The following is an 11,123-nucleotide window of genomic DNA, read 5'->3' as shown; positions in this document are numbered from 1 at the left end:
TATGGAAATAATCCGACTTAACTCACTGTGAGTTAAGTCCCGTTATTGAAATGAACAGAACAAGTATTTGTTGTTCAGGCAAAGAAACATAACTCTTGCAATCAATTGAATTGCGCGGTTTTGACACTATCCCCCCAAATACCTATTATGACACTTTCCCTCTTTCTAATCTGGGTATATATAGTGCGCAAATTGCCGGTCTTTTTCTAGTTGCATGTCAACGAAAATCCAAATTGAACAGATGTGGAATTTCAATTCAACACCATCACCCCCTCCTCGACTGATTCACCATATATTTGGGTATCGTAAAAACATATCTAAACTGCGGTACGTATTTACGTTCAATTATTTTTGATTAATTTGACAGCTTAACGTTTTTCTTCATGGGTTTGTTACAAGGCGACTCTCTTCATCTCTACCGCCATATTGTACACGCCGTGTATGGCATCATGGTCGGTTCTTTTGATATTATTGAATTAACTCTTAAGGGTTGCTATTCTATTCCCCTACATCTACTGTAATATTTAAGCATTAATTTTGTTTATTTTTAAACTTATCTGTAAGATCGTAATGTTTATATTTAGGCCTACTTAGCTAACCCGACAACACGTGCTGATTCATATTATTCCTCTGATAATATTGTTCAATTTCGTAGCAAATGTTGCGACGTACCAAGCGACCATCTAAACCGCCTTACGCTAGACCATCACAACATCCAGCTCTTCGGTCATTGCCCACACAGAATCTGACCCCTGCTATTCCAACCCGGATTCAGCCCCGTCCGACATCAAGTCAACCCCAAGAGGAGTATCAGATGAGCATATAGGACACAGCTATCATTTAATCACAAGGTAGTCTCCCAGCCTAATCGCGGAAACCACCGCACCCAAACAGCCACCGGCGACACCCTTCATAACAGGTGAAAATCCCCTTTCTTATCGCACAGCATGTTTATAATTTTCGTAATTTTATTTCATATTATTGATGTTTTGCTAGCATTGTTTTATATTACCTCCCTTAATGCTATGGTAATTTCCATTTACTACTTTAATAACACGCTGTATCAATTTTATTGTGTGCAGTGCTTAATGGTTATTTATTATAATAAAATTATTATGCCCCCCCCCCTTTCAAGGAAGAGGGGCATTTATTAGTTTGCACCTGATGGTTGGCAGACTACGTGTTGCCCCTCAATATCACCAATTACTTCATCGTAATGATATTTCATATGGGAGTTGTTAACTTGGTTATGAGTTGACGAGGACCCCTATTGTTTTTATGGTCAAGGGTCAATCTTCTCTGGACATAGGAATACCTAGTCTGCTCAATATCTTGAGAACCCTTTGCTTGACAGACATCAAACTTGGTACACTGGTACATCCCAAAGAGTAGATAACCCCTATTGATTTTGAGGTCACATGGTCAAGGGTCAAACAGGACATAGAAATTATATACTGACCACTCAATGTCTAGAGAACCCTTTGCTTGACAGACATCAAACGTGGTACACTGGTACATCATCAGAAGATGACCCCTCTTGATTTTAAGTCACATGGTTAAAGGCCAAGGGTCAAACTGGACATATGTATATATTGACCACTTAATGTCTAGATAACCCTTTGCTTGACAGACATCAAATTTGGTACACTGGTGCATCTTCAGGAGATGACCCCCTTGATTTTGAGGTCACATGGTCAAAGGTCAATGGTCAAACTGGACATAGAAATATATTGTCCAATCAATATCTTGAGAACCCTTTGCTTGACAGACATCAAATTTGGTACATCTTAAGGAGATGACCCCTATTGATTTTGAGGTCACGTGGTCAATGGTTTAATTGTTTCCTAATTTTAAGAATTCTTCGCTTTGCTGACACCAAATCTGGTACAGCATAAGAAGTAGATGACCCCCATTGAGATTTGGTGACTTGGTCAATCCACTCCTGACATTGGAAGATATTGTCTGCTCTATTTCGAATTGGTCATACTACTATCAATCCAATTAGGCACGTGTATACCCGTTTTCAATTTTGCAACATGGGGGCATATACATGTATGTTTTACAAACACATCTTGTTATTACAAGCATTACTGATGAACTTGGGGCTCACGTTTCTCAAGCCATTAAAGATAAAATTTGGGCAAAGCATTATGTCAATTTATCTTAACTCTTGAATTCACAATCACACAACAACCATGATACGCACAAATTTTCAATCATACAAGGTCAATTAGTTCTCGAACCCATCATCAAACATAACAAAATTCCCACGATTCATAACTCCATAGATAGATTTTTGATATTCGCAAGTATATATTTAGCTAGGCATCCTTCTGACATCCAGGGCATCTAAAAAATATATCCATGCCATTCGCATAGCACATGATCGTAACTAATTCTAACCGGCTCGAGTACGATAGGTGTTCAGGCCAACAACAACAAAATCCCTCAACCTCCTTTGGTTCCATTGATGCTGGGTTATGGTTCATGTATATATGCAATCCTAAGTTTCCTACCAGGTAACCCTTCAAATTAGTGAAAAACCACAGACACATTGGTACATACACATTGGTACATTTAAATATTCATTGTTTGATTCAAAATATTCAGTGAATTATGGATTCATTGACCTCAAATGTTGCGATCATCACTTTAAAGGACAATGCCTTAAACCACACAGCATCAACTTATCAAATGGGCATAAACTCTCTTCAAACTTTCGTACCAAATTTGAATTCCAGCTATATTGGCCCCCACCAGTTCACCAGTGTATCAACTATATTGCTTTCTTAAGTACCACCTAAGTATCGTTTTCAACGGCTAGGTGCATTAGTTATAAAATTCAGTTAGAGGGCGGTATTGACAACACAAAACCTTCATAGTAAGCTCAATCCTACAGGGATTCCATAGGATCAACCTAGTAAAACATGCCCGTTTCCCTATCACTCTTCGTATATCTATCCTACCAATAGTTTGTTTAAGTTCATACGAAGCCGCCATGTTTCCCACCGCATTTCAGTTGGCAATTTTTGCATTGTTGCGGGTTGTTGCTAGTCATGCCGCTCCTACACTATTGTACAATCACGTATCAATAGGCGATGTACATATTTCGTTGTTTATAACTGGCTCAAAACATCAATGCAATAGGGGTTCTATGTTGCACATTTCACTCAACTCACGAGCAGATTCATTGTTCAAGCACATGCACAATTTTTTGTCCATTAGACCAATCACGTGGCCCATTTTACTGCCACCTTAATGCCAAACCGCTCACAAAATAACAACTTGCATCATTATTGCACAGGCCTATTGAATTCATCGGTCTAGATCCCCAACACGAAATTCAGGCTAGAGGCAGATGGAAATGTGAATCATTTAATGCCCATATCAGAGCCTAAAAATTCAAATTTTTAAGTATACCTGCAATATTGTGCGTCCTAATTCAATACTACTGTCTGGATCATTGCCTCTTCCATTATTCATTATCCTGCCCGCCGTATATGGATTTACTACAGCGTATCTTTTTAGTGTGGTAAGAGTGGTATGGTGCGGAAGGAGGTGGAGCCTATTGTTGCACAAAGGGGCAAGCCTGATATTATATTAATTAATTGGGGAGGGGGGCCGTATTGGTACAACGCCATTGGCTATATTGCAAAAAATTCTGAAATTAACTATTGCCAGGATGCCTATTTACAAACTTCTTCCACAAACTCGGTTCATATCGTCCCAGATCCTCCCCTGGCGTTACTATACACATACGTTCTCAATATTGCAGCAGACAACGCACGTACGAGTATTATCAAATCTTTAGCTCCATTCGTAACATCACACAATGCCGAATGCATAAAATACCTAGGTCTTCAACAATGCTCTTCAAATTTCACAGTATGCATTTTCTGATATTGCTCAGGTTATGTTTTTAAACAGTATCTGGGATGGATTGCGCAGCATTGTCCAAAGAAACGATAGAATATTTCCTTAACCTAACTACTATTTGATAAGCAGTCTCCCTGTCATGGCTCGAGCAAAATTTTGCCCTCTTGTGGCGGATGTCTTCATGTATGTTAACATTTCTTAAACATACATGAAGACATATGGTCGAATTTTGCTAAGCCTGCCACATATTTTGTTTCAGTCCAGGTCCGTGGCCAATAATTGGGCTTATTGACATTGAATGATTGATTGATATATTGATTGATTGACACATTGGTGGATTGAAATATTGATTGATTGAAAATATTGATTGATTGACACATTGGTGGATTGAAATATTGATTGATTGATTGAAAATATTGAATGAATTATTGATTGATATATTGATTGACTGACACGTTGGTGGATTGAAATATTGATTAAAAATATTGAATGAATTATTGATTGATTGACACATTAGTGGATTGAAATATTGATTGATTGATTGATTGAAAATATTGAGTGAATTATTGATTGATTGACTCAAACATGCATGGACTATTGATGCTACAACATTATTATCCAAAAGTCGTTGTAGATCATGCATTTCATTACAGAGTGTATATGATATACATACTGATGGTTTGTATTGATATGAACATTGTCGTTGAATTGGAAATGTTTTTATTAAGTAAAGCCATGACAAAGACTGCCAATACGTGTTATCGTTCTGTTCTATTGAAATAATTGCATCTCTGGCATAATCCTTGACAGACTTCATAGTAGAGATGAAGTTCTGTCGCCAATTGAAAGACCGATGTTCTCTGTATTTAGGACCTTTTAGAAAAAGTTATTTGAGGTCCTCATTTTCTACTATATTATCAACATCACTAGTAATGACATGTCCAGCTGGACTATAGTTGAAAGAAGATGAAGAACAAGAACACGTAGGTGGATTAAGTATAGGATGGTCTTTATCTAGGCACTGCAAAATTTGTTTATAATTAAAAAGTTTGGATGCAATAGTAGAAGTATATTTGTAGGCAATACTGGGTTTAGACTTGAACTTGAAATAAGTTGGAATACACGACGTATAGAAGGTTGGTATTAGACGAACGATCTTTCATGCACTTTCATATACAATTTCGAATGTATTGCTTCTGAATATAAGATTTGTTCGATACACTTCCTGAGCAATGTAAGTTTTAATATAAACCCGTGTAAAGCGTGTGTAACCACTGTTTGTAACGGAGTATTGATTCTTATCAATTCAATGGACGGTATGCATACATGTAAGAAGGCCAATTCAGCATATTTTCAGCTCATATCTTTTAACAATTTAATCAATGAGTTTATGATACAACCAACACGAAATGTTAAATTCGAATTATTTCAACAATAGTACTCATAAAAAGATAGTGTTAGGATATTTAACCTATATTACCGTATTTTTAGATTTGTATGAAATCAAACTATATTCAAATTTACAAAACAATCGATATTTTATCTTGCAAAAGCTCCCAGTTCTGCTATGGGTGAGAATAGTAGAAACCACTCCCAAACAAATCAAAGATTTAACAATTTATTTACAAGTATTTACAAACAAAAATATATCAATGAAAAAATTACTAACTGACAGTAAGTCTAATCAATGTGCACAAAACAAAGTTCGACGCTGGTTTACTGCCGAGTTGAATTCACACACGAGATTTTAAGCGGTCATCAATCGGCCGTTAAGTCCAATTCAATCCCCGGATTGAAAAGTCCAAATGTATTTTTGTAGAGTGCTTATAGACTGCTAATTACCACAAAAGTTACAGTCCAAGTTAAGATGATATTAGGAGAACATACAGGGTAACGGCAAACAAGCATTCCATCACCTATCTATTAAACTCTGACTAACATCATTCTACAATTAGAACATCTAGAACCTTGACAAGATCACAAGTGTCAATTAAGTACAATGTACTACACAACGATAGTACGTATCTAGACCTTCTATTTACTACTCACCTCAATATTGATAACAGTGAAGAATAATTTTTAGACTTATTTGTTTTGAAATGTGAAAGAAGTGAGATAAATGGGATTCTTAAAAACGTTTACTCCTCCTAGGCACCTGATCCCACCTCTGGTGTGTCCAGGGGTCCGTGTTTGCCAAACTATGTATTTTGCATTGCTTGTAGGAGTTATGAGATTAATCACTATTCGCTATCTTCACCTTTCATGTATTTCAAATGATTTCAGATGACTTTCCTAATATCAACAACATTAAACTAAACTTTCACCACCTCACACTGCCATTATTCGTGATAAAGTGAAGAATAGACATTTCTCGTACTATACAGTTACTTCTTTATTATAAATGATCTCTAAAATATTCATATCCTGTGATCCGTCGTCCAAAAATTACTTCGTTAACAACAATCCTAATTATACGCACAACTGCTTTGGTAATGCTATTAGAAAGATATATATATATATTACTAGAAAATATAATCTAAAGTACTTCTATCCTCCTGTGATGTTATCAAATATTCTAAAATCAATCACTTGTTTAGATTTATGCAAGATAGGGCCATCAATTTTGTTGGAGTTTTTTTCCGATAGATACTGTAAAAATATTGTTGAACATAAAATATTTCAAAAAATTTAAGTTATCAGTAGATATTCAGTGACATGTTTCAAAATATTGAATCCAAAGGCAATACTCCGTTTTTATTGAGTTCTTTATAAAATCCATTATGCGATGGATTTCCTTTATTTTTCACAGATGTTTTGTATATTTTTGTAGAGAAAAAGTTTCATGAAATTGTTATGAATACTATTACATCATTATATCCAGTTTTATGAAATTTTGATAATGCTGTTTAGGTGAAAAATTATAGTTTTCTGACGTTGATATATGATTCTCTTTATTTTTGTTTCGCATCTTTAAAAAAGTATGACGACTATATATCTTATTTGATAATTTATTAGTTTTAACTCGAATAAAAAAAATATATACACTTTCGTTACTTTTATCAGTTAAAAATGCGAGTTTAGATTTACGTTAAGTGAAAAAAAAAATACCTTTAATACACTATAGCAAAATGTTAAGCACCATAACCACTGATTTTCTTTATTTTCAAATACATGTAATTCCCATCCAATATAAAGATAGAAGCAAGCGTACAACGGCATAGACAATACTACAACATTTAGATAGAAATCTTTCTGAACAAAAAGTCAACAGTTTTTCATTTCTATTCATTTTGTTACTAGTCGAAAATTATCAGATAATTACAAACAACCGTAAATAAATGCTGGTTTCTTTGTTTTTGTTTTATCATAAGATAATTACAGACAACCGTAAATAAATGCTGGTTTCTTTGTTTTTGTTTTATCATAAGAAAGCACTTCATTCACATACAGACGTCACATTCATCCTGATGCATGTCACTTAAAGTGCCGTATACCGTACCATTGATATGCTTCAAAATTGTAAGGTATCACAAAGGCAACCATAGTTTGTAATTTGACTGTTTTGTGTGGAAGATAATTTTCTTCAAAAAGGCACTTTGTATGTCATTGACGACCATTGGACTTATAGCTGAAATCCAGTCAGAGGTCAAGGCTCCGCGTTATATGTCTTTAGGGCTATATGCACCGTTGATATCGGCCTTGATAGCTCAATAGTTAGAACATCTGACTTGTAATATAGGGGTTCGGGTTTCGATTCCCGGTGCCGGTTTCCTGTTGCAATATCTATCGTTTTCAAATACGTGCATATCCTCTCAACCAAACGTTTAGATACTGATGTCCTTGTGTAGAAACTAGACTTAAATGAGTGAATCCTATGGTGTGATTTTCCATTGATGAAGAGTCAAAATATTAATTAACATCTCCATGAGTTTGTGTATTTGGCACACAAGCACAGTTTTTAGTGTTAATAGTGACACCAAGGCGTGGTCTACTTCAGTATTTCTGAACTAATCTTTCTTACTTCACACCTTCGCCCTGTCAGCCCAAACAAATATTCTTTAATGAAACATTAATCAAGTTTTAGCACATATTACCACTATCATTATATTAAAACATTGCTGTGATGCCAATGCTTTCTTCTTTCAGTCCAAAATTGTACATGTAGCAATCCTACGATAATGATTAACAACACTATGATATAGTATCGGACTACAGCGATGACAAAATCTGACAGCAATAAAAAACACATTTTAGAGTGAAACCAAGGTTTATTGTTTACAGAAATTAAACAATATAGAAAATTTAAAACTTAGGGATAAGCAAATCCATGCAGAAGAAAATCAATTTTCATAGAATATTCCCTGCATTAACACTAACATTGCCATTTTTATTTTATTTTTTGTACGGTGTTTTTCTACACATCACAGTTAATAAGTGAATTTATATCCACTTCTGATAAAGAATCTAAAAATATCATCATATCATTCGGGGTTTTTTCTCCACCGCTGACTGAATATCCATGTACAAAAACCAAAATTTACATTTCAGCTATATAATCCAGCTGAAAAATTCAAATTAAAACCCGTATGTTCAATTTCCATAGGGATATTGTAATCTAACACCGTGTCGGTATCAATATCGGATGCATCTCATATGATTATTCAAAATATTCTAAGTCAAAGGATATTTCTTCACACTACTCATAATTCCTGCTTAGCTTAACCGACTGTCCTTGTGTGAATAACATGAAGCAGATGAATTCAGTGTTTACGTTCAAAAGAATCAAAAGATTTTTCTTTCCTTTGTCTACTTATCAGATGGTTTAAAGTTGAAAACTGTGTTCCGAGGTTAGAAACATTGACACGGAGCCTTTGATTTGTTTTTGTTTGAGGCAGGCAAAACTCAACATCAACTGAATTGAAACCTGTCATTTATTATGTAAATGACGGAATAAACATATACAGTTGTACAAAAATACTAATATATATACATTTGTATATATACAGTATATATATATATATATATATATATATATATATATATATATAGGGGTCAAGAGACAAGTTAACATTGGAAATATGAATTGTACATCATATTATGCAAGCTGGACCAATATTCCAGGAAAATACAAAATATTGTTTATAGGTATGAAAACATGGAAAGTGAAGATAACGAACAGTGATCAATATCATAACCCCTATAAGAACTACAAAATAGAGAGTTGGGCAAATGCGGGCCCCTGGATATACCAGAGGTGAGATCAGGTGCTTAGAAGGAGTAAGAATCTCCTGTTGACCGGTCACACCCGCCGTGAGTTCTATATCTTGATCAGGTAAAATGTCACAAAAATAGCTGACTGTCTTTAAAAAGGTGGGTATCAACCAACCAAAGGTCAACGACCCTAAATATTTTACACAAAAATTGTTGGTGGGTTAATAAAATTCAGACAGTAGATCAAGCGTGGCTTTTGCTTTGTGTTGACAAATTGATAATGGTCACATGACAAAAATAAGTACAAGTGATTGGTTACAGACCAAATCCAAAATAGTGTAAAACTAGTAATTGAGGTAACAACATTTAATGGTTGGCTTAAAATAATTTACATGTAGCACAATAGCAATTATTGATACATAGAACATGAATTGCTGCTGTAGAATTATTAACATATACATACAGATAACAATCACCAGGAAAAAGAGCCAACTAAGAAAAAGTAATATCATAATACATCATACACTTTGTCACATAAAGGTTATTACTTGTCAATAATAACTAATTGATGAAATAAGTGCTATTGTGTTACATGTATTATAGGACTCTTCCAGGCAATGTTTGGACATTTAAATGGCAATGTTTTAGTAGTATATATATCCGGCATACAATTCTATATGAAAATGTATCATACTGTTTTTCATCCTAACGGGCCTCAGAACAGTCTCATAAGTTTGCATATGGAACAGAGTTCGGCAAATATCCATTACTTCTTACTCATGTAAATATACTTGACATTTTACAAACAATATATTTGTACTATAATTTGAATAATAAACGCGCTTTATGAAGTATGCTGACATGGAGCGTTACAGTTTATACCCTCATATGATAAAAATGAAATTTATTTCTTAAATGTCACTGTCAAACAACAGAGAATCACGAGAACGAGCGAATATAAGAACACTCATTTATCTATTCATTTTTGCACTATTGGTTGTGTGGACAAGGATGGGGTTCATGTAACCACCATCCTATCCCATTCTCTCCATACCCAAGATGTTAAGTGTTTTTAGTCACTATGTTGACATTTCTTCTGCTACAAAATAAGCTTTTTCAGGACAACTTAGCTTTGTTCATATCAAGGGAAATATAATTGCATGGACAACATTACATTAAGGAAATCCCCATATCTAATGTTTCGTTTAGCACGTCCGGTCTAAGGTACAGAAGCCAAAAACCTCTATGATATTCATGAGAATAGAGGGAATAATAATATTCCATTTGAGGTATCTCGCCTTTTTGAATGCACGAAGTTTCATTTAATCCCAGGATCCACCTTTGTTTCATATCGTGGTAATTGTATTCTTCCTTATTTTACTATTAATGATTTCCTGTTGATAGTTGTTGGCAGTTCTGGGTTTACTTCAGAATCAGCCAAACACAATGGTGCCTCTGTAGTCGCTTCCAAAGTGTATACATTTGTATTTGAATTCTGAATCTTATTTTTATATCTACAGCCCAGTAGCTAAGTACTTCGTTACTAGCTTGAAAATACGGATGTATATTTAATTGCTGTTATAAAATTTAGAAATTCATTTCAAAATTAAGGATTATCTCCCTCATGCATAGCTCTTATCCTTGGACGAATTTGACTCCACTTGTTTGGCACGCTGTTTTTGGCTATATTTAGATCTAAAACTTCATAGTTATTTCGGATTTCAAACATTTCGGTTGAGCATCACTGAAGAGACATTATTTGTCGAAATGCGCATCTGGTGCATCAAAATTGGTACCGTATAAGTTTTACATAGTAAAATGTATTGATTTAGAAAACGAATACGGCCAATTTAAGGATATCCCTGGCAACAGTTTTACCTTTTTTGATATCTAAAAGATTTACTACATAGAACAAATTTTCATTCCCTTGAAAGAATTCAAACCATGAACGTGTTTATAATGAATTTTCGTAAGAATCATTCCTATCTAACTCTTACGTTACATGTATCACAATGTTTATGTTTTGGTTTTTGCCT

At 34.6% G+C, this 11,123-nt stretch overlaps 1 long non-coding RNA gene across 1 annotated transcript; it reads left to right on the top strand.

The window, feature by feature from the left end:
- The first annotated feature begins 212 nt into the window (after positions 1–212).
- Positions 213–4,628, top strand: LOC130048412 (uncharacterized). Its single transcript, XR_008797194.1, has 2 exons — positions 213–327; positions 656–4,628. It is a non-coding gene; the product is annotated as an uncharacterized LOC130048412 (long non-coding RNA).
- Positions 4,629–11,123: the final 6,495 nt, after the last annotated feature.

This window comes from Ostrea edulis, chromosome 7 (genome assembly GCF_947568905.1).
Source record: "Ostrea edulis chromosome 7, xbOstEdul1.1, whole genome shotgun sequence".
Classification (NCBI taxonomy): domain Eukaryota; kingdom Metazoa; phylum Mollusca; class Bivalvia; order Ostreida; family Ostreidae; genus Ostrea; species Ostrea edulis.
The sequence above is the reverse complement of the archived record's forward strand: the minus strand, read 5'-3'. Positions and strand labels throughout refer to the sequence as shown.